This window comes from Pimephales promelas, chromosome 18 (assembly GCF_988280905.1).
Source record: "Pimephales promelas chromosome 18, fPimPro1.hap1.1, whole genome shotgun sequence".
Classification (NCBI taxonomy): domain Eukaryota; kingdom Metazoa; phylum Chordata; class Actinopteri; order Cypriniformes; family Leuciscidae; genus Pimephales; species Pimephales promelas.
Genome location: NC_142786.1, coordinates 22,549,008 through 22,575,743, shown reverse-complemented (window position 1 = coordinate 22,575,743; position 26,736 = coordinate 22,549,008). Strand labels below are relative to the sequence as shown.

The 26,736-nt window shown below is 38.4% G+C and overlaps 1 long non-coding RNA gene across 1 annotated transcript; it reads right to left on the bottom strand.

Annotated features, from left to right (window-relative positions):
* Positions 1-20,936: 20,936 nt before the first annotated feature.
* LOC148970985 (uncharacterized) lies at positions 20,937-26,724 on the bottom strand. The gene is made up of 4 exons (XR_016147357.1): positions 26,609-26,724; positions 26,094-26,187; positions 24,354-24,515; positions 20,937-21,382 (listed from the first exon to the last, which is right to left on the bottom strand). It is a non-coding gene; the product is annotated as an uncharacterized LOC148970985 (long non-coding RNA).
* Positions 26,725-26,736: the final 12 nt, after the last annotated feature.

Below are 26,736 nucleotides of genomic sequence, written 5' to 3'. Positions count from 1 at the left end.
CAGCTCTGGAAGGGGCTAGAGCCTCCATTTTTGCACTCAGGTCTAAGTCTCATGGCCCTCTATCAGAATCCAGAGTTTTGAGAAGATTGGAGAAACTTAATTTTTCGCCCAAAAAAAAAAACTAAAGGGGTACCACTGTCGTTTTTTTCCGGGCCGAATTTTTGAGTTTCGATATCTCAGCTCTGGAAGGGGCTAGAGCCTCCAATTTTGCACTCAGGTCTAAGTCTCATGGCCCTCTATCAGAATCCAGAGTTTTGAGAAGATTGGAGAAACTTAATTTTTCGCCCGAAAAAAAAAACGTAAGGAGTACCACTGTCGTTTTTTTTCCGGGTCAAATTTTTGAGTTTCGATATCTCATCTCTGGAAGGGGCTAGAGCCTCCAATTTTGCACTCAGGTCTAAGTCTCATGGCCCTCTATCAGAATCCAGAGTTTTGAGAAGATTGGAGAAACTTAATTTTTGGCCCGAAAAAAAAAAACGTAAGGGGTACCACTGTCGTTTTTTTTTTTTCGGGTCTAATTTTTGAGTTTCGATATCTCAGCTCTGGAAGGGGCTAGAGCCTCCATTTTTGCACTCAGGTCTAAGTCTAATGGCCCTCTATAAGAATCCAGAGTTTTGAGAAGATTGGAGAAACTTAAATTTTCGCCCGAAAATAAAAAAACATAAGGGGTACCAATGTCGTTTTTTTTCCGGGTCAAATTTTTGAGTTTCGATATCTCAGCTCTGGAAGGGGCTAGAGCCTCCAATTTTGCACTCAGGTCTAAGTCTCATGGCCCTCTATCAGAATCCAGAGTTTTGAGAAGATTGGAGAAACTTAGTTTTTCACCCGAAAAAAAAAATGTAAGGGGTACAACTCTCGTTTTTTTTTTTCGGGCCGAATTTTTGAGTTTCGATATCTCAGCTCTGGAAGGGGCTAGAGCCTCCATTTTTGCACTCAGGTCTAAGTCTCATGGCCCTCTATAAGAATCCAGAGTTTTGAGAAGATTGGAGAAACTTAATTTTTCGCCCAAAAAAAAAAAAAACGAAAGGGGTACCACTTTCGTTTTTTTTTTTCGGGCCGAATTTTTGAGTTTCGATATCTCAGCTCTGGAAGAGTCTAGAGCCTCCATTTTTGCACTCAGGTCTAAGTCTAATGGCCCTCTATAAGAATCCAGAGTTTTGAGAAGATTGGAGAAACGCAATTTTTCGCCCGAAAAAAAAAACGTAAGGGGTACCACTGTCGTTTTTTTTTCGGGTCGAATTTTTGAGTTTCGATATCTCAGCTCTGGAAGGGGCTAGAGCCTCCATTTTTGCACTCAGGTCTAAGTCTCATGGCCCTCTATCAGAATCCAGAGTTTTGAGAAGATTGGATAAACTTAATTTTTCGCCCGAAAAAAAAAACGTAAGGGGTACCACTGTCGTTTTTTTTCCGGGTCAAATTTTTGAGTTTCGATATCTCAGCTCTGGAAGGGGCTAGAGCCTCCATTTTTGCACTCAGGTCTAAGTCTCATGGCCCTCTCTCAGAATCCAGAGTTTTGAGAAGATTGGAGAAACTTAATTTTTCGCCCGAAAAAAAAAAACGTAAGGGGTACCACTGTCGTTTTTTTTTTCGGGTCGAATTTTTGAGTTTCGATATCTCAGCTCTGGAAGGGGCTAGAGCCTCCATTTTTGCACTCAGGTCTAAGTCTAATGACCCTCTATAAGAATCCAGAGTTTTGAGAAGATTGGAGAAACGCAATTTTTCGCCCCGAAAAAAAAAACGTAAGGGGTACCACTGTCGTTTTTTTTCGGGCCGAATTTTTGAGTTTCGATATGTCAGCTCTGGAAGGGGCTAGAGCCTCCAATTTTGCACTCAGGTCTAAGTCTCATGGCCCTCTATAAGAATCCAGAGTTTTGAGAAGATTGGAGAAACGTAATTTTTCGCCCGAAAAAAAAAAACGTAAGGGGTACCACTGTCGTTTTTTTTTTCGGGTCGAATTTTTGAGTTTCGATATCTCAGCTCTGGAAGGGACTAGAGCCTCCATTTTTGCACTCAGGTCTAAGTCTAATGGCCCTCTATAAGAATCCATAGTTTTGAGAAGATTGGAGAAACGTAACTTTTCGCCCGAAAAAAAAAACGTAAGGGGTACCACTGTCGTTTTTTTTTCGGGTCGAATTTTTGAGTTTCGATATCTTAGCTCTGGAAGGGGCTAGAGCCTCCATTTTTGCACTCAGGTCTAAGTCTCATGGCCCTCTATCAAAATCCAGAGTTTTGAGAAGATTGGAGAAACGTAGTTTTTCGCCCGAAAAAAAAAAACGTAAGGGGTACCACTGTCGTTTTTTTTTTCGGGTCGAATTTTTGAGTTTCGATATCTCAGCTCTGGAAGGGGCTAGAGCCTCCATTTTTGCACTCAGGTCTAAGTCTAATGGCCCTCTATAAGAATCCAGAGTTTTGAGAAGATTGGAGAAACACAATTTTTCGCCCGAAAAAAAAACGTAAGGGGTACCACTGTCGTTTTTTTTTTTCAGGTCGAATTTTTGAGTTTTGATATCTCAGCTCTGGAAGGGGTTAGAGCCTCCATTTTTGCACTCAGGTCTAAGTCTCATGGCCCTCTATCAGAATCCAGAGTTTTGAGAAGATTGGAGAAACTTAGTTTTTCACCCGAAAAAAAAAAAACGTAAGGGGTACCACTGTCGTTTTTTTTCGGGCCGAATTTTTGAGTTTCGATATGTCAGCTCTGGAAGGGGCTAGAGCCTCCAATTTTGCACTCAGGTCTAAGTCTCATGGCCCTCTATAAGAATCCAGAGTTTTGAGAAGATTGTAGAAACTTAATTTTTCGCCCGAAAAAAAAAACGTAAGGGGTACCACTGTCGTTTTTTTTCCGGGTCAAATTTTTGAGTTTCGATATCTCAGCTCTGGAAGGGGCTAGAGCCTCCATTTTTGCACTCAGGTCTAAGTCTCATGGCCCTCTATCAGAATCCAGAGTTTTGAGAAGATTGGAGAAACTTAATTTTTCGCCCGAAAAAAAAAAACGTAAGGGGTACCACTGTCGTTTTTTTTTTCGGGTCGAATTTTTGAGTTTCGATATCTCAGCTCTGGAAGGGCTAGAGCCTCCATTTTTGCACTCAGGTCTAAGTCTAATGGCCCTCTATAAGAATCCATAGTTTTGAGAAGATTGGAGAAACGTAACTTTTCGCCCGAAAAAAAAAACGTAAGGGGTACCACTGTCGTTTTTTTTTCGGGTCGAATTTTTGAGTTTCGATATCTTAGCTCTGGAAGGGGCTAGAGCCTCCATTTTTGCACTCAGGTCTAAGTCTCATGGCCCTCCATCAAAATCCAGAGTTTTGAGAAGATTGGAGAAACGTAGTTTTTCGCCCGAAAAAAAAAAAACGTAAGGGGTACCACTGTCGTTTTTTTTTTCGGGTCGAATTTTTGAGTTTCGATATCTCAGCTCTGGAAGGGGCTAGAGCCTCCATTTTTGCACTCAGGTCTAAGTCTAATGGCCCTCTATAAGAATCCAGAGTTTTGAGAAGATTGGAGAAACACAATTTTTCGCCCGAAAAAAAAAACGTAAGGGGTACCACTGTCGTTTTTTTTTTCAGGTCGAATTTTTGAGTTTTGATATCTCAGCTCTGGAAGGGGTTAGAGCCTCCATTTTTTCACTCAGGTCTAAGTCTCATGGCCCTCTATCAGAATCCAGAGTTTTGAGAAGATTGAAGAAACTTAGTTTTTCACCCGAAAAAAAAAACGTAAGGGGTACCACTGTCGTTTTTTTTTCGGGCCGAATTTTTGAGTTTCGATATCTCAGCTCTGGAAGGGGCTAGAGCCTCCAATTTTGCACTCAGGTCTAAGTCTCATTGCCCTCTATAAGAATCCAGAGTTTTGAGAAGATTGGAGAAACTTAATTTTTCACCCGAAAAAAAAAAACGTAAGGGGTACCACTGTCGTTTTTTTTCCGGGTCAAATTTTTGATTTTCGATATCTCAGCTCTGGAAGGGGCTAGAGCCTCCATTTTTGCACTCAGGTCTAAGTCTCATGGCCCTCTATCAGAATCCAGAGTTTTGAGAAGATTGGAGAAACTTAATTTTTCGCCCGAAAAAAAAAAACGTAAGGGGTACCACTGTCGTTTTTTTTTCGGGTCGAATTTTTGAGTTTCGATATCTCAGCTCTCGAAGGGGCTAGAGCCTCCATTTTTGCACTCAGGTCTAAGTCTAATGGCCCTCTATAAGAATCCAGAGTTTTGAGAAGATTGGAGAAACGCAATTTTTCGCCCGAAAAAAAAAACGTAAGGGGTACCACTGTCGTTTTTTTTTCGGGTCGAATTTTTGAGTTTCGATATCTCAGCTCTGGAAGGGGCTAGAGCCTCCATTTTTGCACTCAGGTCTAAGTCTCATGGCCCTCTATCAGAATCCAGAGTTTTGAGAAGATTGGAGAAACTTAGTTTTTCACCTGAAAAAAAAAAACGTTAGGGGTACCACTGTCGTTTTTTTATCGGACCGAATTTTTGAGTTTCGATATCTCAGCTCTGGAAGGGGCTAGAGCCTCAAATTTTGCACTCAGGTCTAAGTCTCATGGCCCTCTATCAGAATCCAGAGTTTTGAGAAGATTGGAGAAACTTAATTTTTCGCCCGAAAAAAAAAACATAAGGGGTACCACTGTCGTTTTTTTTTCGGGTCGAATTTTTGAGTTTCGATATCTCAGCTCTGGAAGGGGCTAGAGCCTCCATTTTTGCACTCAGGTCTAAGTCTAATGGCCCTCTATAAGAATCCAGAGTTTTGAGAAGATTGGAGAAACACAATTTTTCGCCCGAAAAAAAAAACGTAAGGGGTACCACTGTCGTTTTTTTTTTCAGGTCGAATTTTTGAGTTTTGATATCTCAGCTCTGGAAGGGGTTAGAGCCTCCATTTTTTCACTCAGGTCTAAGTCTCATGGCCCTCTATCAGAATCCAGAGTTTTGAGAAGATTGAAGAAACTTAGTTTTTCACCCGAAAAAAAAAACGTAAGGGGTACCACTGTCGTTTTTTTTTCGGGCCGAATTTTTGAGTTTCGATATCTCAGCTCTGGAAGGGGCTAGAGCCTCCAATTTTGCACTCAGGTCTAAGTCTCATTGCCCTCTATAAGAATCCAGAGTTTTGAGAAGATTGGAGAAACTTAATTTTTCACCCGAAAAAAAAAACGTAAGGGGTACCACTGTCGTTTTTTTTCCGGGTCAAATTTTTGATTTTCGATATCTCAGCTCTGGAAGGGGCTAGAGCCTCCATTTTTGCACTCAGGTCTAAGTCTCATGGCCCTCTATCAGAATCCAGAGTTTTGAGAAGATTGGAGAAACTTAATTTTTCGCCCGAAAAAAAAAAACGTAAGGGGTACCACTGTCGTTTTTTTTTCGGGTCGAATTTTTGAGTTTCGATATCTCAGCTCTCGAAGGGGCTAGAGCCTCCATTTTTGCACTCAGGTCTAAGTCTAATGGCCCTCTATAAGAATCCAGAGTTTTGAGAAGATTGGAGAAACGCAATTTTTCGCCCGAAAAAAAAAACGTAAGGGGTACCACTGTCGTTTTTTTTTCGGGTCGAATTTTTGAGTTTCGATATCTCAGCTCTGGAAGGGGCTAGAGCCTCCATTTTTGCACTCAGGTCTAAGTCTCATGGCCCTCTATCAGAATCCAGAGTTTTGAGAAGATTGGAGAAACTTAGGTTTTCACCTGAAAAAAAAAAACGTTAGGGGTACCACTGTCGTTTTTTTATCGGACCGAATTTTTGAGTTTCGATATCTCAGCTCTGGAAGGGGCTAGAGCCTCAAATTTTGCACTCAGGTCTAAGTCTCATGGCCCTCTATCAGAATCCAGAGTTTTGAGAAGATTGGAGAAACTTAATTTTTCGCCCGAAAAAAAAAAACATAAGGGGTACCACTGTCGTTTTTTTTTTTTCGGGTCGAATTTTTGAGTTTCGATATCTCAGCTCTGGAAGGGGCTAGAGCCTCCATTTTTGCACTCAGGTCTAAGTCTAATGGCCCTCTATAAGAATCCAGAGTTTTGGGAAGATTGGAGAAACTTAATTTTTCGCCTGAAAAAAAAAACGTAAGGGGTACCACTGTCGTTTTTTTTTCGGGTCGAATTTTTGAGTTTCGATATCTCAGCTCTGGAAGGGGCTAGAGCCTCCTTTTTTGCACTCAGGTCTAAGTCTCATGGCCTTCTATCAGAATCCAGAGTTTTGAGAAGATTGGAGAAACTTAACTTTTCGCCCGAAAAAAAAAAACGTAAGGGGTACCACTGTCGTTTTTTTTCCGGGTCAAATTTTTGAGTTTCGATATCTCAGCTCTGGAAGGGGCTAGAGCCTCCAATTTTGCACTCAGGTCTAAGTCTCATGGCCCTCTATCAGAATCCAGAGTTTTGAGAAGATTGGAGAAACTTAATTTTTCGCCCGAAAAAAAAAAACGTAAGGGGTACCACTGTCGTTTTTTTTTTCGGGTCAAATTTTTGAGTTTCGATATCTCAGCTCTGGAAGGGGCTAGAGCCTCCATTTTTGCACTCAGGTCTAAGTCTAATGGCCCTCTATAAGAATCCATAGTTTTGAGAAGATTGGAGAAACGTAACTTTTCGCCCGAAAAAAAAAAACGTAAGGGGTACCACTGTCGTTTTTTTTTCGGGTCGAATTTTTGAGTTTCGATATCTTAGCTCTGGAAGGGGCTAGAGCCTCCATTTTTGCACTCAGGTCTAAGTCTCATGGCCCTCTATCAAAATCCAGAGTTTTGAGAAGATTGGAGAAACGTAGTTTTTCGCCCGAAAAAAAAAAAACGTAAGGGGTACCACTGTCGTTTTTTTTTTCGGGTCGAATTTTTGAGTTTCGATATCTCAGCTCTGGAAGGGGCTAGAGCCTCCATTTTTGCACTCAGGTCTAAGTCTAATGGCCCTCTATAAGAATCCAGAGTTTTGAGAAGATTGGAGAAACACAATTTTTCGCCCGAAAAAAAAAAAGTAAGGGGTACCACTGTCGTTTTTTTTTTCAGGTCGAATTTTTGAGTTTTGATATCTCAGCTCTGGAAGGGGTTAGAGCCTCCATTTTTGCACTCAGGTCTAAGTCTCATGGCCCTCTATCAGAATCCAGAGTTTTGAGAAGATTGGAGAAACTTAATTTTTCACCCAAAAAAAAAAAACGTAAGGGGTACCACTGTCGTTTTTTTTCCGGGTCAAATTTTTGATTTTCGATATCTCAGCTCTGGAAGGGGCTAGAGCCTCCATTTTTACACTCAGGTCTAAGTCTCATGGCCCTCTATCAGAATCCAGAGTTTTGAGAAGATTGGAGAAACTTAATTTTTCGCCCGAAAAAAAAAACGTAAGGGGTACCACTGTCGTTTTTTTTTTCGGGTCGAATTTTTGAGTTTCGATATCTCAGCTCTCGAAGGGGCTAGAGCCTCCATTTTTGCACTCAGGTCTAAGTCTAATGGCCCTCTATAAGAATCCAGAGTTTTGAGAAGATTGGAGAAACGCAATTTTTCGCCCGAAAAAAAAAAACGTAAGGGGTACCACTGTCGTTTTTTTTTCGGGTTGAATTTTTGAGTTTCGATATCTCAGCTCTGGAAGGGGCTAGAGCCTCCATTTTTGCACTCAGGTCTAAGTCTCATGGCCCTCTATCAGAATCCAGAGTTTTGAGAAGATTGGAGAAACTTAGTTTTTCACCTGAAAAAAAAAAACGTAAGGGGTACCACTGTCGTTTTTTTATCGGACCGAATTTTTGAGTTTCGATATCTCAGCTCTGGAAGGGGCTAGAGCCTCAAATTTTGCACTCAGGTCTAAGTCTCATGGCCCTCTATCAGAATCCAGAGTTTTGAGAAGATTGGAGAAACTTAATTTTTCGCCCGAAAAAAAAAAAACGTAAGGGGTACCACTGTCGTTTTTTTTTTTTCAGGTCGAATTTTTGAGTTTCGATATCTCAGCTCTGGAAGGGGCTAGAGCCTCCATTTTTGCACTCAGGTCTAAGTCTCATGGCCCTCTATCAGAATCCAGAGTTTTGAGAAGATTGGAGAAACTTAGTTTTTCACCTGAAAAAAAAAAACGTAAGGGGTACCACTGTTGTTTTTTTATCGGACCGAATTTTTGAGTTTCGATATCTCAGCTCTGGAAGGGGCTAGAGCCTCAAATTTTGCACTCAGGTCTAAGTCTCATGGCCCTCTATCAGAATCCAGAGTTTTGAGAAGATTGGAGAAACTTAAATTTTCGCCCGAAAAAAAAAAAAACGTAAGGGGTACCACTGTCGTTTTTTTTTTTCGGGTCGAATTTTTGAGTTTCGATATCTCAGCTCTGGAAGGGGCTAGAGCCTCCATTTTTGCACTCAGGTCTAAGTCTAATGGCCCTCTATAAGAATCCAGAGTTTTGGGAAGATTGGAGAAACGTAATTTTTCGCCTGAAAAAAAAAACGTAAGGGGTACCACTGTCGTTTTTTTTCGGGTCGAATTTTTGAGTTTCGATATCTCAGCTCTGGAAGGGGCTAGAGCCTCCTTTTTTGCACTCAGGTCTAAGTCTCATGGCCTTCTATCAGAATCCAGAGTTTTGAGAAGATTGGAGAAACTTAACTTTTCGCCCGAAAAAAAAAAACGTAAGGGGTACCACTGTCGTTTTTTTTCCGGGTCAAATTTTTGAGTTTCGATATCTCAGCTCTGGAAGGGGCTAGAGCCTCCAATTTTGCACTCAGGTCTAAGTCTCATGGCCCTCTATCAGAATCCAGAGTTTTGAGAAGATTGGAGAAACTTAATTTTTGGCCCGAAAAAAAAAAACGTAAGGGGTACCATTGTCGTTTTTTTTTCGGGTCGAATTTTTGAGTTTCGATATCTCAGCTCTGGAAGGGGCTAGAGCCTCCATTTTTGCACTCAGGTCTAAGTCTCATGGTCCTCTATCAGAATCCAGAGTTTTGAGAAGATTGGAGAAACTTAATTTTTCGCCCGAAAAAAAAAAACATAAGGGGTACCACTGTCGCTTTTTTTCCGGGTCGAATTTTTGAGTTTCGATATCTCAGCTCTGGAAGGGGCTAGAGCCTCCATTTTTGCACTCAGGTCTAAGTCTCATGGCCCTCTATCAGAATCCAGAGTTTTGAGAAGATTGGAGAAACTTAACTTTTCGCCCGAAAAAAAAAAACGTAAGGGGTACCACTGTCGTTTTTTTTCCGGGTCAAATTTTTGAGTTTCGATATCTCAGCTCTGGAAGGGGCTAGAGCCTCCAATTTTGCACTCAGGTCTAAGTCTCATGGCCCTCTATCAGAATCCAGAGTTTTGAGAAGATTGGAGAAACTTAATTTTTCGCCCGAAAAAAAAAAACGTAAGGGGTACCACTGTCGTTTTTTTTTTCGGGTCGAATTTTTGAGTTTCGATATCTCAGCTCTGGAAGGGGCTAGAGCCTCCATTTTTGCACTCAGGTCTAAGTCTCATGGCCCTCTATCAGAATCCAGAGTTTTGAGAAGATTGGAGAAACGTAATTTTTCGCCCGAAAAAAAAAAACGTAAGGGGTACGTACCACTGTCGTTTTTTTTTTGGGTCGAATTTTTGAGTTTCGATATCTCAGCTCTGGAAGGGGCTAGAGCCTCCATTTTTGCACTCAGGTCTAAGTCTAATGGCCCTCTATAAGAATCCAGAGTTTTGAGAAGATTGGAGAAACACAATTTTTCGCCCGAAAAAAAAAACGTAACGGGTACCACTGTCGTTTTTTTTTTCAGGTCGAATTTTTGAGTTTTGATATCTCAGCTCTGGAAGGGGCTAGAGCCTCCATTTTTGCACTCAGGTCTAAGTCTCATGGCCCTCTATCAGAATCCAGAGTTTTGAGAAGATTGGAGAAACTTAGTTTTTCACCCGAAAAAAAAAACGTAAGGGGTACCACTGTCGTTTTTTTTTCGGGCCGAATTTTTGAGTTTCGATATCTTAGCTCTGGAAGGGGCTAGAGCCTCCATTTTTGCACTCAGGTCTAAGTCTCATGGCCCTCTATAAGAATCCAGAGTTTTGAGACGATTGGAGAAACTTAATTGTTCGCCCAAAAAAAACAAAAAACGAAAGGGGTACCACTGTCGTTTTTTTTTTCAGGCCGAATTTTTGAGTTTCGATATCTCAGCTCTGGAAGAGTCTAGAGCCTCCATTTTTGCACTCAGGTCTAAGTCTAATGGCCCTCTATAAGAATCCAGAGTTTTGAGAAGATTGGAGAAACGCAATTTTTCGCCCGAAAAAAAAAAACGTAAGGGGTACCACTGTCGTTTTTTTTTCGGGTCGAATTTTTGAGTTTCGATATCTCAGCTCTGGAAGGGGCTAGAGCCTCCATTTTTGCACTCAGGTCTAAGTCTCATGGCCCTCTATCAGAATCCAGAGTTTTGGGAAGATTGGAGAAACTTAATTTTTCGCCCGAAAAAAAAAAAACGTAAGGGGTACCACTGTCGTTTTTTTTTTTCGGGCTGAATTTTTGAGTTTCGATATCTCAGCTCTGGAAGGGGCTAGAGCCTCCATTTTTGCACTCAGGTCTAAGTCTCAAGGCCCTCTATCAGAATCCAGAGTTTTGAGAAGATTGGATTAACTTAATTTTTCGCCCGAAAAAAAAAACGTAAGGGGTACCACTGTCGTTTTTTTTCCGGGTCAAATTTTTGAGTTTCGATATCTCAGCTCTGGAAGGGGCTAGAGCCTCCATTTTTGCACTCAGGTCTAAGTCTCATGGCCCTCTATCAGAATCCAGAGTTTTGAGAAGATTGGAGAAACTTAATTTTTCGCCCGAAAAAAAAAAACGTAAGGGGTACCACTGTCGTTTTTTTTTTTCGGGCTGAATTTTTGAGTTTCGATATCTCAGCTCTGGAAGGGGCTAGAGCCTCCATTTTTGCACTCAGGTCTAAGTCTCAAGGCCCTCTATCAGAATCCAGAGTTTTGAGAAGATTGGATTAACTTAATTTTTCGCCCGAAAAAAAAAAACGTAAGGGGTACCACTGTCGTTTTTTTTCCGGGTCAAATTTTTGAGTTTCGATATCTCAGCTCTGGAAGGGGCTAGAGCCTCCATTTTTGCACTCAGGTCTAAGTCTCATGGCCCTCTATCAGAATCCAGAGTTTTGAGAAGATTGGAGAAACTTAATTTTTCGCCCGAAAAAAAAAAAACGTAAGGGGTACCACTGTCGTTTTTTTTTTCGGGTCGAATTTTTGAGTTTCGATATCTCAGCTCTGGAAGGGGCTAGAGCCTCCATTTTTGCACTCAGGTCTAAGTCTAATGGCCCTCTATAAGTATCCAGAGTTTTGAGAAGATTGGAGAAACGCAATTTTTCGCCCGAAAAAAAAAACGTAAGGGGTACCACTGTCGTTTTTTTTTTTCGGGTCGAATTTTTGAGTTTCGATATCTCAGCTCTGGAAGGGGCTAGAGCCTCCATTTTTGCACTCAGGTCTAAGTCTCATGGCCCTCTATCAGAATCCAGAGTTTTGAGAAGATTGGAGAAACTTAGTTTTTCACCCGAAAAAAAAAAAACGTAAGGGGTACCACTGTCGTTTTTTTTTCGGGCCGAATTTTTGAGTTTCGATATCTCAGCTCTGGAAGGGGCTAGAGCCTCCAATTCTTGCTGGCAACAGTCCTGCCAGTACTGTAAAAATACAAGAAAACACAGGATGCACACAGGAAATGACTCTAACATGAACGCATTGATTGATTCCTAGGTTAATTTTGTTATAAATAAACAAATGTGCAATATAAAGGAAAAACCTTACGATTAAAGTTGTAATGTTATAATGTTCAAGTTTTTGTTCTAAAAAAAGAAAGATGCACACAGAAAATGACTCTAATATGACCAGATTGATTGATTCGAATATATTTAGTTTCTTACAAACAATGTGCAATCTGTAAAACAAAAACCTCAAAATTATAGTTGAAATGGTATACTGCTGGAATTTTTTTGACCTTGAGAAAAAGCTTAAAGTATAGACCAACAAATTTTATGTTTATTAATTTATTTCATGTTGGTACATTTTTGGGAAGTACACCTGTTTTGACCTGATGTCCATTGGAATGGACAAAAAAAATCACAATGAAAGCAATTATATATATATATATATATATATATATATATATATATATTCATTTGTTTTCATTTATAGAAACCTCATGAGCTAGGAAAATGTACTTTTATATTTTTCAGAAACTTGAAACATAATTCAGGTCTGAGGGGGCTAGAGCATCCAATTTTGCACTCAGGTCTAAAAAAACTCTTGCATGTTTTCATAACTTTGGTCGCATCATTTGCACAGCTGTGTTCTACTTCAATGAATATAATCTTTGTTTACACTCTGATCTCTTCTGCTTTCATTGTACGATTTTTAAACCGTCCCTGGATATAGTTTGTGCACATATCAGCATTCACAAAGCAGTTTAGAAGCTGTAATAAAGAAAAAAATCAGCAAAATTCCAGCTTTGCCAAGAGGCTGTTTATGATAAACTCATCATGCATGCTTTCCAATTCCAGAAAGATTTCTGCACTTTAATGATCTAAGGATGATTCTTGAACAGTATGAATCTCATGCAGATAACACCAAATGTTCTTTTTTGATCACAGAAGATGACATAATTTTCAGAGAGATGTTGCAATATTCTTGATGATGACTTAAAAAGGGAACTATAGTGTAGAAGCAGTGATAAAGAACTGCACAGCAGGCCAAGAACATTCTTTAATGGAAAAGTAATGCTTTTATGATAGCCAAAGAGTTCAGGCCTCCAGGGTGAGCGATAGATGCGATTAACTAGAAATGTGTCAAACGCTTATAGATTTTGCTGTGCTGTCACGAAAGCTTTTCGTTTGCATACATTTTAAAGCATTGCGGTTTATAAACAGGTGATTTTAAACTGTTGAAGAGCAATAAGCAGATAAAGAGAACTCTTAAGAGATGCGAGCGCATAAAGTCATTTCTGTCGTCTTATTTGGCAAAAACAAGGGAAAGCCAAATAAGACGAAATAAGAATTTAAGGGATACTTCACCGTTTTTTCATATTAAACTATGTTATTCCCTTAACTAAGACGAGTTGATACATACCTCTGTCGTCTCAGTGCGTGCGCTCAATCGCGCTGGCGTGCGAGACACTTTGACCGCACTCAACTAGCCCAGTTCATTCGATATGGGCCAAGCAGAGAAGCGACAAACACCTCCACGTTTCCCCTATTTAAATACAGTTACTCGAGCAGTGTACCTCGACCTAGGACGGTGACACAAAATAAAACGTTGCGCTTTTCCAAGCGTGTAAAATGGATAAGTATATTGTATGTTGGAATACCACACCAAGTGATTGGGAGCACTTCGACTCGCAGTAATATCATCACTCGTGAAAAGTCCTCTCACCCCTATCACTCTCCGGAGTGATGATATTACTGCGCCGAGGCCATAGATACATATGCGCTCAGTCGAAGTGCTCCCAAGCACTTGCTGTGGTATTCCGCCACACAATATAGTTATCCACATTACTGTGTAACGTTAACAGGGTTTGTTTTTGTGGGAAGGAGGCGGGAACCGGCGAACATTTAAACATTTTAATAGTAAAATTAACAAATACAAAACGAAAATATAAGCCAGCAGCCCCTCATTGACGACTGTAACGTTACCAACAACAGAAACAAAACATAAAATCAGGCCTGTTTCTCTCTCGATCTGCCGTCGTCGCTCATTTTATGCTTTCGCTCCTCCGTGAGAAACACGAGAACGGCGAGCGTCTCCCACAGGTGTCTTTCATTATCACTCACGCCACCGGCCTCGCGGCGTCCTCTTACGTCCCTCGCCCTCGATCGTCCATGCCAACTAACTATAAATTTTGTGTGAAATGAATTTCAAATTCTAGTGACAGCAAACATTAGCCTTGTAGACGGAAGAGTGATTTCTCTGTTTGCGCTGTTCTGGATTAGTGGGTGTGGCTTGCAGAGCTGTGCAATGTGGTGCATTGTGGGAGTTGTTGTCTGCTATACAAATACGCCCTTCGGGTATTTTCTGTCTTTTCTCTGTCAAGAGGGCACCAAATTCAAAAATTATTTTACATTTCGACTACATATATGATCCACTTTCAATAAAGGTTATTGTTGAACTGGGTGAAATGGGTGAACTCACTGCTCTGGACTGAATCACTTAACTGTGGATTTAATAAGAATAAATGTATATTTAATTAGTTAAGACTACGCCATGTTTTTTCTATATTTGATTACTTTATACGATTTATGTAGTATTTCTCATGCACTTCTAGTGCTTGAAGTCTTTCCAGTATGTCTATTTCTTTGTTTTGTTGTAGTTTGTTGTCCTGTTGCTTGTTTCCTTGTTCTTATTTTATCCCTGATTGTTACTTGTTTTCAGTAGGCTTGAATGTTTTTTATTAACTATAGAATTCGTTTTTTGTGATATTGAAATTAGTGAATAGAATTATGAAATTCCATAATAATTTTGATTTCATAAAAACCTTTTTTTAAAGCAAAAATAACTTATATATATATATATAAAAGTTATATATATATATTGTTATCATGAAATAAAACGACTCGTCATAAAATGATATTGTAATGAGATGGTCATATCGCCCACCTGTATACCTCCAGATGTATTAGAAAAACTCAATATTCAATATTCGCCTCTCATTTTCTCCCTTATAGAATAACAGCAACTATCTTTACAGAATGTTTCTCAAATGTAAGCGTAAATCCTTCCAACCTTCTTAAGTCCTCACAAAAAGCAGAGATGCCACCGGGCAGAGATTTGAAAGGGAACTTGTTTAATTAACAGCAGATAAATCTGCATCAACTTTAATTAATCTGATTGATTTAAATTTCACATGGACTAATTAAGTTTCTAAGAAAGAGGCGGGTTTGGATTGCTTCACATCACACCAGCCACCAGTGCAGCGCAACCCAAATGATAAAAGGTGAAGTTAATTATTCATCAAATTAAAAGACATCACAAGTGAACTCATTAATAACATCATGCCTGAGGATGCATGATAAAAATGCCAAACATCTCAAAAGTAAAATCATCAGCTAAAAGGTTCCTATCTCCATAGAAATGGAGAGTAGATAACTCTATGAATTTATTTATTTATTATATTTTTTTTTTGTTTTTTTTTTGTTTTTGTTTTTTTTTTTTTTGGGGGGGGGGGGGGGGGGGTTCACTGTAGTTCCTGGCTTCTATACATAACCCTAGAGTTCTATAGAACCCTATATGCCAAAATTAAATCTATTTAAGGAGAAATGTCTTAAATTATTTCATAATACTTCATGTTAACATTTAGGTATTTAAAGTAGGTTTATAATCAGTTTAATTCATAAAAAACTAAACCCATAAAAAGGTCCCATGATGGAAGCGCCTGACAGAAAGTTCCATATAGAACCTTTTCTTCTTAAAGCTACAGTTGCTCTCGCTTTTGTTCTTCCATTCCCAACATGTATCTTTCATTTCACTTGCAAATCCCCTCTCTATGTAGTGCTGCGTTCCATCTGGTCAAACATTTCTCGTTCTAAGAGTGGGTGCTTATCATTCGAAACACAGCATAGTGAGGCTGTAACTGCTTTCTTTATTAAAACAAAAGTATAGATAGGCAAAGTAGTCATTCGCTGGATGAATTTCCCCAGAGCCTCTGTTTGCTGAAAACACATGCAGAGGGGATGCCACATCTGCTCAGCATAACAGAATGGGTTGAAAAAGAACATGCTTTGTTCAAATATGATGAAACACAAGCCATTCTAAGTTGGATTTTTATTTTTTACACAAAATGAACAGAGCCATACATTATTAAATGTATAAAAGGTAATTGGTAACCCCCGAATTCATGTGGATGAGGAGGACGGGGAGAGAAAGAAAGAGGGGGGATTATAATTAAATGTAACTCTTAATGAGTTTTTAGTGCCTTCAAATTTGTTCACAGCTCTCAGAAAACCCTCTTAACATTCAAGATGGATGTTTGTTTGTTTTTTGTCCTGCTTTACAAACCGATTTCATAAAGGTTAAGGCACACACTATGCAGGAATTCCTTTTTTGTCAAACAGCGACCCCTGGAGTCGCTGTGAAGTAATTGTATTTAATATTATATTTAATAGACCGTCTGCCATAGACTGGTCCGAAAAATAAACTGTAACTGATTAAATACTTGTCACAGAGACACGAAAGATTTCTCTTTATGAAGCTGAAATTCTCTTATTTTAAATGAAGTAATTTATATATAAAAAGCAACTATTCTCAGTTGATGTTATCTGTATGAAAAGAGAGAGATGTCAGTCTTTTTCCTTTCACCTAATTATAACGTATGACGTGTTAATGTGACCCCGCCCACTGAGAGCGTGCGCTATTCAAACGCTAATGTTGAGGCAAGCCATGATAACGCCCATATCAGCTGGAGATAAAACATCTAGTTTATCACAAATCTAACCCTTACCTCGCCTTGCTGCGCTGTGAGGAATAATACTATCATAATAATCCTGGTTACCAGTTTCATTTCGAGGAGGAGCACATGGATGCAGCTGATGCAAGTCATTTATTCTTAAATGCTTTGTTTAATCGCGTTATTGAATAGTGTCTGTAAACTCAACCCGATCTCACGACCAAGTCGTATGAATTCGACGAAATGATTAAAAAGTGGCTAATTCGTAACAATTCATACGACCTCACTCGTACGAATTAATACGATTTTGCTAAATCGTACATATTTTACGAATTTGACCAATTCGTATGAATTCGTACGAATGACCTACCCCTGACCCCGCCCCTAAACCTAACCATCACGTGGGTTTAGACAAATCGTACGAATTAGTACGAGTAAGGTCGTACGAATTAGTACGAATTAGACACTTTTTAATCATGCGTCAAATTCGTACGAATTGGTCGTGAGATAGTGTTGGTAAACTGCACAAAGACTGTTTAAATATGAAACGGGTGTGTGAACGAACGAACGCACAGATGCATAGCCTACTAGTACAGATGAAATAGATTATAAAGTTTTTACTGTAAAATAGAAGTTTTGTGGACGCATATTTCGTATGTGTTTTGTGGCCTTATGTCAGAAACTTTCATTTTTTGTTTTTTCAATAACCACGCATAAACAATATTCTCTCAAAAATACAAACATGTACATACATGTTGCTCACATATTATGGTAGCCCTGTTTGTGCTAAATATAGTGTAATTTCACTTGTGTCATTAATATGTTTATAAGCAGCTGAAAAAAGCACAAATGTCACAGCATGTCAAAACATCTCAAGGACCCCAAATATACCTTGGTCCCCAGGGGGTTAAATAAGAGATCTAGCGCTAAAATGTATTTTTGAACTCAAGCTGAGCGCTTGTGTATGCTGTAGTGTCTCTTGTGACGGCGCGCGCGCAGTTTCACTCGGACGTGCTCTTCAATCTATCGCAGTGAAATCACAAAATAAAAAGCACAAAAATATGTCCCTACTTGATATACACTGTAACCACTGATGAACATATGAGAGAAAAAAAATGATGAGAGAAAAAAAAAACTCAGAATCTGTAACCTCAAAGCTTGTAAGGCTCGTAAGACATACAATAATATGAAGAATTTAAAAAATACTAAACATTCTTGATTTAGACACAAAATATGCTGCAAAAAAATGTAGATACAAATATTTAAAGTTTAAACATGCAGGACAGGTTGTCATGAGGAAAAGAAGCATTTTAAAGCCTTTGTGTTGTTTCTTGCGTTTTTCATTGTCATGCTAGACGAATAACAGGAGAGAAATGTCAGAGAAAATGAAATTGGTGATTAAAGCACAGCCATGTCTGACAGAGGCTTTCTTACGTAAACCCCTTTCATGTTTCACAAAGATCTCTGTGGAGTCAGGGGAAATGGCCAACAACATATACAAAGGAAAAATAACTATATTTCTGACCTAGAGTTCAACTGAAGTGTTTGTGTGATAATGAGACTCATTGTCAAACAACACTGTCCCTCTATTTCAACATTCATTCTCAGATGTGGCGTTGCGCTTCTTCAGAATCAGGAATAAAACCAAGCTTGGGATTGAAATACTACTTCTTATTTGGATAATAATTAATAATAATAATATATCATAATAATTAAAGAACAGGAATGTCATCTGAACGCTATTACAAACAAATCAGTTTTAAACCTTTTCCAGCCTAAATGATGCAACACAAAGCCAAGCAGGAAAGACTGTAGATGTGGGACCAGTAAAAAAGAAAGTACACACAAGCTGTCTTTGTAAAGAATGTTTCTAGAACACACTTACAGAAACACCCCAAATTAAATCACTCCTGCTTCTGCTTTCTACCCAGACAGCAACATAGTGTCGGCCCGGATCCACATCTGGCCTCATGACACACGTAGAATCCACACATACCAGATGTGGGCCGGTTCTTTGTAACCAGGAAAAAGGTTCTATATCAGGGGTTTCAAACTCAACTTAACTGGGGGCCGATGGAGGTTAGAGTCTGGGTCAGGCTGGGCCGCATATTCCACTAAAAACAAGTATTCCAAAAAAGGAGCACAACTGATCCAATATTCTCAATCTTTATTATTAACGTTTCACTAACTGTTAAATGTTCAATAACTGTTCCTCTGAATTTGAGCATTCCTTTCTGTACAAGATTGGTTCTTCATGAGCTGTCCTTCTGACAGTTGAAGTTCATTTTACAAACTTTCTTTGTTTTTTCCTTGTACACATCTTTGTGATACTTATATTTGCTCATGTCCTTTTTATTTTCTTTATAGTCTACAACACTAATAGCATATCAATTTTTTTTTTCTTTTTTTTTTTCGGAAGCCACATTTCCTTTTATTATACTTAGAAAAACAATTATTGCTTTTGAAATACAAATATTTGTAGCCATGTCTGCCCATCTTATTGAATTCTTTCTACACATGTAGTGTCTCAGGCAAATTACTGACTTTACACATATCAAAGCAAACCTTCTTATCAACCTGTTGGACCAAGTTTATTTTCAACATGAACTAGTTCAAAGTTCAGTTCACAAATTTTAAAATTAACTAGTTTAGTTCAAAGTTCATACTTCAAAAAATGAAATAGTTCAGTAGTTAATAGTTTTTTTTATTATTATTAGGCTTATTATTATTGCCACAACAAGGCCTGATTACGGTGTGTTTTAGCTGGGTTTTGCATGGAATGTTCTGTATTCAACAGTCTATTGAACGAAGTTTTGAGAGAGCGTGCGTTCACAGACTTAGAATGAACGAGTTCACTGTAACGTTCATCAGCCATAGGCTGCGTTCAGTTCACTTTCACCCAAAATATGAACGAGTTCATGAACTAACGTTCATTGAATGCGTTCAGACACATATTACAAGCTCAAAGTTATTATTCTTACTTGTTTTAGAGCAGGGGTCTCCATGCAACACATCGCACGCGACACACCAGTAGCTTGTGGCCTGATTTGGTGGTGGAAGGAAGCTCGCCTTGGGGCTGTTCACATATCGCGCTCACTTTTTTTGCGTGCTCAAGTTCGTTTCATATGTAGGCGGCGGCGCGCGTTATTACGCGCGCTCATAATTGAAGCGACGCGCTCATTTTTTCCAGGCGCAGTGTTTGTTCTTCGTGGTTGTGTATGACAACTATTGACAACAAACCCACCGCAAGCTGTCAAGAGACTATCTATGGTAGCCTATAAGGGATTTAAAAAAAAAAAAACGCGGCACACGCAACGACGGGCCGCAGTAACATTAAAATTTAATGTCAAGTAGGGGGCCAGCGGGCCGCGAGTTTGAGACCACTGTTTTATATGGAACCTTTTGGGTTCATTCATTATCATTTGTTTTGTCCTTTCCGGATTAAATATTTCATTGACAAACATATTGACAAACATCAAGACCCTAAAATGTTTTTATGAACGCACGTGAATGATCACAAAATTCAAGATATGGCGGTTAGTAAATATATAGGCCTATATTTATATCATTTTATGTAGTTAATATCACACGCAGAGTGCCATTTCAGTTTTTCTCCTCCAAAAATCAGCATGATTAAAATGTGATATTAAGTTAACAGATTAATAAACAATAATCTAATTACAACTACAAAATGTTGCAGAATAATGTAATATATGAATGAATAACAGCCTATAAAGAACCTTTGTGCCAAAAGGGTTCTTTCTTGTCAAGGTTCTTTGGAGTTGAGTAAATAACCCTATGCTTCATAGAACCCCAATGAACCCTTTTTTCTAAGAGTGTAGGCTATGTTGCTGTCTGAGTGTCTCAGTGGATGAGGTGTTGAATTAATGTGAGAAAGAACTGTATAATAAATTACAGTGACAAGAGCTTCTCTGACAGGTTCATTAATCTGAAATACATGTGTTCTATTTAAGAAGAGTCAAATGAATTGCTCATAATTCAAAATGACTCAGTCCATTTAAAGAAATTAAAGTGGTGCATCCTCATTTAGCTAATGCTATCATACATAAAACTGATGATGGAATTGTTTAAAATGGTAATCTGTGAGGTATCTGATAAATGTCAACATACAGAACCTATAAGAGGCTACAGAAACTGTATTTTGGCTACAAGTTAGGCTACTTACAAACTAACCTACTTACTACTTACTTTATCATAGCAACAACACAAGGTTAACAGAAACAACATATGATCAATTAAATATTTATTAAATGATTTATAAATATTTCCCAAATACTGTAGGCTACATACACTGATATGTATCTTTACTCACAGGAGCATTCCAAAATACCTTACTCTGTCTTCTTAGATCTTTCTGTAAATGGGCTCAAAATGCATTTTATTATTTTGCTCTAAATTTGATAAAGTTTTCAAACACCAGCCACTTAATGAATCACTGCAGTGTGGATTTAAACCATGAAACTCTAGATAGGGTAGAAATGACTCACACTGTCCTTCAACACATTGTCACACTGTTTAAATGATGAAATGGACAGTCTGCTCAACCACAATCTACAAAATGTATTTGCCAGATTATTCAAGGATTCTCTTCAGATGTTAGCCTACAGCATTTGAACACACATTCACTCTTTGCATTAAACAAGCTGTGCATTATTCACACAAGCCATGCAGCATCTGCCAAACAGATTCAACCTCCGGTTATTGCACATCTGGTTGCTATATGTTTATCTGAAAGACAAAACAGCGAGATTTAAGATGTTGATTTTGTAGCTTTTAAAATGTCTGTAGAAATCAGTGGTCAAGGACAGGAAGGTAGGACAGAGGACAGGATTATCCAGAAAATAATCATGACATGGCCCAGTCGTTGAAATCTGAAAAACTATCTTCCCGTTTGTCCAATCCTCCCATAGTTATATGTGAGCGCCACCCAGTGGACAAATAGCCTACATGAAGCGTCTTCCAAGTGCTTCCCGTCCAATATTCTCCTCCAATAAGAAACACGCGTTTTGAGTGGTATGGTATGTCTGTCTGTGGGTGCGAGAAAGTTCCAGAAACAGCAGCCTACAACTTTTTCTGCAAAGTGAAAATGAATGAAAAAAAGTCAGAAATCACCACCACATATTTAGTCAAACATTTGTAATTAAAATTAAATAAAATGTGTAATCTTGATTCAATGGGCTGCTCGATTATAAAGTTATAAATATGGATGTTTTCTCACAAAAACGTTTGTTTGCTTCAGCTCAGAAGTCATTCATTAACCCCCTGGAGCCGTATGGATTATTTTTATGATGGATGGATGCGTTTTTAAAATGAATTTGCTTCCATTTTAAAGCTTGGAAGAGACCGGATCTTTTTAAATATAACTCCAATTGCGTTTGGCTGAAAGAAGAAAGTCATATAGGCTACATCTAGGGTGGCTTGAGTAGGCATCATTTTGGGATCATTTTCAGGTGAGCAATGAATGTGTGCTCACCATAGACTGGTGCTCACCTACCTTTGGGAGCTCTTCAGTTGTGTTCTTCACCAGAAGGGGTCGCTGCTCTCTCATTCATGGCGCCAAGATAAAAGGCAGAGCCATAGATGGAATACAAGCGTTGTTCTCAAACTAAACTAAGTTTAAGTCTAGTAAACGTTTATTTTATTACACTGCGTTTAAACCTGGAATGCAAAATGGAGATTTGTATTTATTTAAAACTGAATTACATATATATTGTGATTTATGTTTTTTTGTTTGTTTGTTTGTTTTGTGGCAAGACTGATTTCTGAATGCCTAAACTGGAAAAAAAAATATTCATGATGACCAAAAGGGCACTTTCCCCAGTTCATTTGTCTTTTAGAGTTCAGTCTGTTCACTGGAATATTTCTTTTTCTGTTTTCTAACTCGTCTGGTGAAGTCGTTTGGGAATAGGGGGAGGTGCAGAATACCTCAAGTTTCTTAGTTTTGTTCCAGGGCTATTCGATGAACACTTTTCATTCCAGATGCCTTTAATGGCCGAGTTAATTCAACAATATGGCTGTGTGATCAAGATAAATTAAACTCTTACAGTATTCCACAAGCCTCATTCAAATTTGAAGGAATTATAATTTTTTTTTTTTTTTTTTACTTTGCTCGATTCGTGGATGCCTGGCTGACAGTGCTATAGTACTGTGAAGGGTTTCAGATGTGCTCGTGTAACAGGTTTGAGTCGTTTCAGCTGCTCTCTTAAAAGTCCAGTGGTCAGATATAGAGAAGTACAATGACAGTCTACAAGAACACTACATTTACAGCAAAACATTCACTCTAAGAAAAAAAAAAAGTCATTAAGGTTCTTGACCCAAAATGATTTCATAATACTTTCATGTTCATTTTTTTTTCTAGAGATAAAGTATGTTTACAAGGTATTTGATTAATAAAATTTAATCAAACTAAATCAATAAAAAAGATCACATGATGAGAACCCCTAAAATGTTCTTTCGATGTATGAATCTCCTGACAGAACCCGTTAAAGGGATAGTTCACCTTAAAAAGGAAAATTCTGTTATTAATATTCACCCTCACCCAATATTCACTTTCGTTCAATTTCAGAACACAAATGAAGATTTTCATGATGAAATCTGAGAGATTTCTGCACCTCCATTGACACAACTACTACTGACGCTTCAAAAAGTTCATCAAGACACCGTAAAACTAATCCAAATAAATTCAGCGGTTTTGTCCAAATTTTCTGAAGAGACACAATTCATAAAGACTAGTTTTAAAATCTCAAAGTTAAAGTGGTTGTTGCGTAGCTGTCAATGGAGGAGCATAAATTGCTCAAGATTTAATCAAAAAGATCTCCATTTGTGTTCTGAAGATGAACCAAAGTCTTATGGGTTTGTAATGACATGGGGGTGAATAAAAATGACACAATTTTCATTTTGGGGTGAACTATCCCTTTAAAGGTTCTATATTTTCTAGTACAGCATGTGTTCAATTGGTGTATTTGTAGTAAAGATCAGAGAAAAGGATGTTTTACTGTCCCTGTAATCATCAACCTCGCTGCACCTGTGATCTAAGACCAGGGATTTTCCACAGGTATTTCACTTTATTATCACTGCAAAAACATTTTCTTGTTTTGTTTTCCAGTAAAAAATATCTAAACATCCTTCGAATAATTAAATTGACCCGAGAAGCAAAGTTGAATCCAACCAGAATTGTTCTTGGAGCTCCAAGGTTTGGTGACATGGTGTTTTGAGGATGGCATTGAGGTCACATGTGCCCAGGAAGTGTCTGAATTACACTGCCTCCTTCTGGCCCCGAAACAACCACATCTTAAGTCTGAAATCCATAGAGCAAAACATCAGGGAGGTCAGAGCGCATGTTAGAGAGAGGGATGGGATGGGACGCCAGCAGGGAAAGAAATAGACGTGAGAGACAGGGAGGGAATGAGAATGAAGGAGACAACGTGGCAGTGTGTGTTTCTATGCTACTTCTGAAGACAGGCGAATTACTGAAGGTTCATCTGAGGTAGCAAACGCGACCATGTGAACATTCAATCATGTTTTTCTTAATAATAATTTTAAAAAGATATACATTTTGAGCAGTGTCACATGATCCTTCTGAAAGCATGCTAATATGATGATTTGCTGCTCAAGGAACATTTATTATTGAATTTTTTGATGAACAGAAATTGCAAAAGAACAGCATTTATTCGAAATAGAAATCTTTTGTAACTTTATAAACGTATTTACTTTCAACTTTGGTCAATTTAATGCGTCCTTGCATAATAAAATTATTAATTACAATTTATCTTACTGATCCCAAATTCTTGACAATATTACAGTGTCTCAATTGAACGAATTCACTTATTTGATTAGTGACCTAGAAATATTGCATGAAATATTTCATAACACTTCTTCATTTAAAATGGTTCTGAAATAAAATCCTAACAATCTAAATGTTAAATCTCGATCTCGCACTGTATGTCTGTCAAATGAGTTTAAAGTTGATTGCACCTTTGCTTTTGAGAAACATCATTCTTCTTCCTGTACACTAACTGCTGGTAGCAGAGCTTCCCAAACCCACCTTTCAGTTTACAGTAAGTTTATGACCCCTGAGATGAAGCCTCTCAGCATGCACTCAGTCCACACGTGGCTGTAAAGAGCAGGTATGCCTTGCCACAGGTCAGGTGTGTAATTTGATGGGCGGTGTGTGTAGGCCCAAACGTGAGGCTCCACCACAGATCGTCTGTTAAAGAAAGAGTACGGATGGAATAGTCTTAGTTCTGAGGCTCAATGAAAATGACACTTAGACATAAATCTAGGTTGCGAGTATGGAGCCATAAAATTGATGGTACCTTGTTTATAAAAAAAAATACAACACACTTTTAGAGCAATATTTATGCTTCAATATGCACTTTCGGTCAAACGTTAGGAATAATTCAGATTTTTTTTATATATGCTCTTTAAAATGTTAATATACATTTTAAAAATGTAATATATTCCTGCTGAATTTTCAGAATCATTACTGCAGTCTTCAGAGTCACATGATCCTTCAGAAATCATTCTAATATGATGAGTGGCTGCTCAATTATTGATAATGATTCTAATTATTATCAATGTTGAAAATAGTTGTGCTGGTTAATATTTTTATGGAACCCATGATATTTTTTTTTTTTCAGGATTCTTTGATGAGTAAAACTATTGACCGGTAGTATGTATAGAAATATATAGGAAGTAAGTAAATAAATAAATAAATAAATATACACATTTAAAATGAATAAAAGTGAATGAATGAATGAATGAATGAATGAATAAAATAAATGAATAAAAGAATCATCGGTAACACTTTACAATAAGGTTCATTAGTTAACATTAGTTAATGTATTAACTAACAATAACTAACCATGAGCAATACATTTGTTACTGTATTTGTTAATCTTTGTTAACGTTAGTTAATAAAAATACAGCTGTTCATTGTTTGTTCATGTTAGTTCACGGTGCATTAACTAATGTTAACAAGATTTTAATCAAGTGTTAGTAAATGTTGAAATTAACATTAACAAAGATCAATAAATGCTGTATATGTGCAGTTCATATCAACTAATGTAGTTAACTAATGTTAACTAACAGACCTTATTGTAAAGTGTTACCGAATCATCTTTTGGAAATTGATCTTAATGCCTTAATTTAAAAAAATGAGGAAAAATCCAACCTTTAAGGACACCAATTTACTTTGTGAATGAATAATGTATCATAAATAAATAAATGTTCTTCCTTAAAATATAGTATGTGAAGAGTATGTGATGATGTGACATCATCACATACTCTTCACCACCAGAGATTGGCATGGTTTTATCTCAGTTAGCCTAATAGCTGGTTTGATTTGCATTGACAGATGATCTTATGGAAAGTACCCCATGCCAATCTCTAGGTACAGTGAAGGTATATGATCTTGTGGGGCTATTTTAATTCCAAAAGCCAACAGAGTGTGTGTGTACATATATTTATAAGTCTAAATCGTCATTATTGCTGTCATCAATGCCATTGTAAAACAAATACGCCTAGGCAAGAAATCACATTGAATGCTGGTTCAATGGAGGAAAGTGGGCGGAGCATATAGACGCCATTGAAACGAGGAAACAAGTGTTTCCTTGCACCGACTGACTGACATTAAACCATAAACTCCTCCTTCCTCATCAAGTCTGGACCACACCCCCCTAGAATGAGGGTCTTGGCCTTCAGGGTCCCGTAAAAGCCCCTGTGTGATTGTGTTTGCTGACCACAGGCCCTGAACAAGGCGGGTCTGAGAGGAACGACGTCCCACCATTATCTTTGTGTATGCGTGTAGCTCCAGGCCACAGGATTCCATTCCTTCCTTCTGCTGTGTTTTTTCCAGACCTGACAGGCAGGCTGAGGCACTGCAGGAGTGAGAAAACGAGAGACGTAAGACGTGAGATAGTGAGGGGGGCCTCAAGATGTCTGTGGAAAATGAATCACAGAGGCTGACTCAAGGGAGAGAGACGAGAAACACATCTGGAGAGCAAGAAAGGAAAACTTTCACAGACGCATATCTGACTTTCCATTTTCCGTAGATTTGCGTCTCTTTCACGCCCTAAAAGTTCAAGAAAACCTTTGTAATCTTAAGTTTAAGTAACATTTACAGATTTTGCTTTGCTCATCTAGACTCTGCAATTGAGTTGAGATCCCTTCCATTACAGTAAGAAGTAGTCTGGGATCTGCAGTCTAAACAGAGTCCAGGCATCAAGCTGCCCTCACCATCCTCGGGTTCCTTTAATGTCATGTTTTTCAAGGCTGCAGACTCCTCTGTAAAATACTAACCATCCTCCACGATAACAGATAGAACAGCACTGCGAACTTCAGCTGCCGATGCCCAAATCTCTTTGGCTCGCCACACATGTCATTAGAGTTTTTTCTTTTCTAAGCGGAGGTGTGTGCTGCTCAGTGCA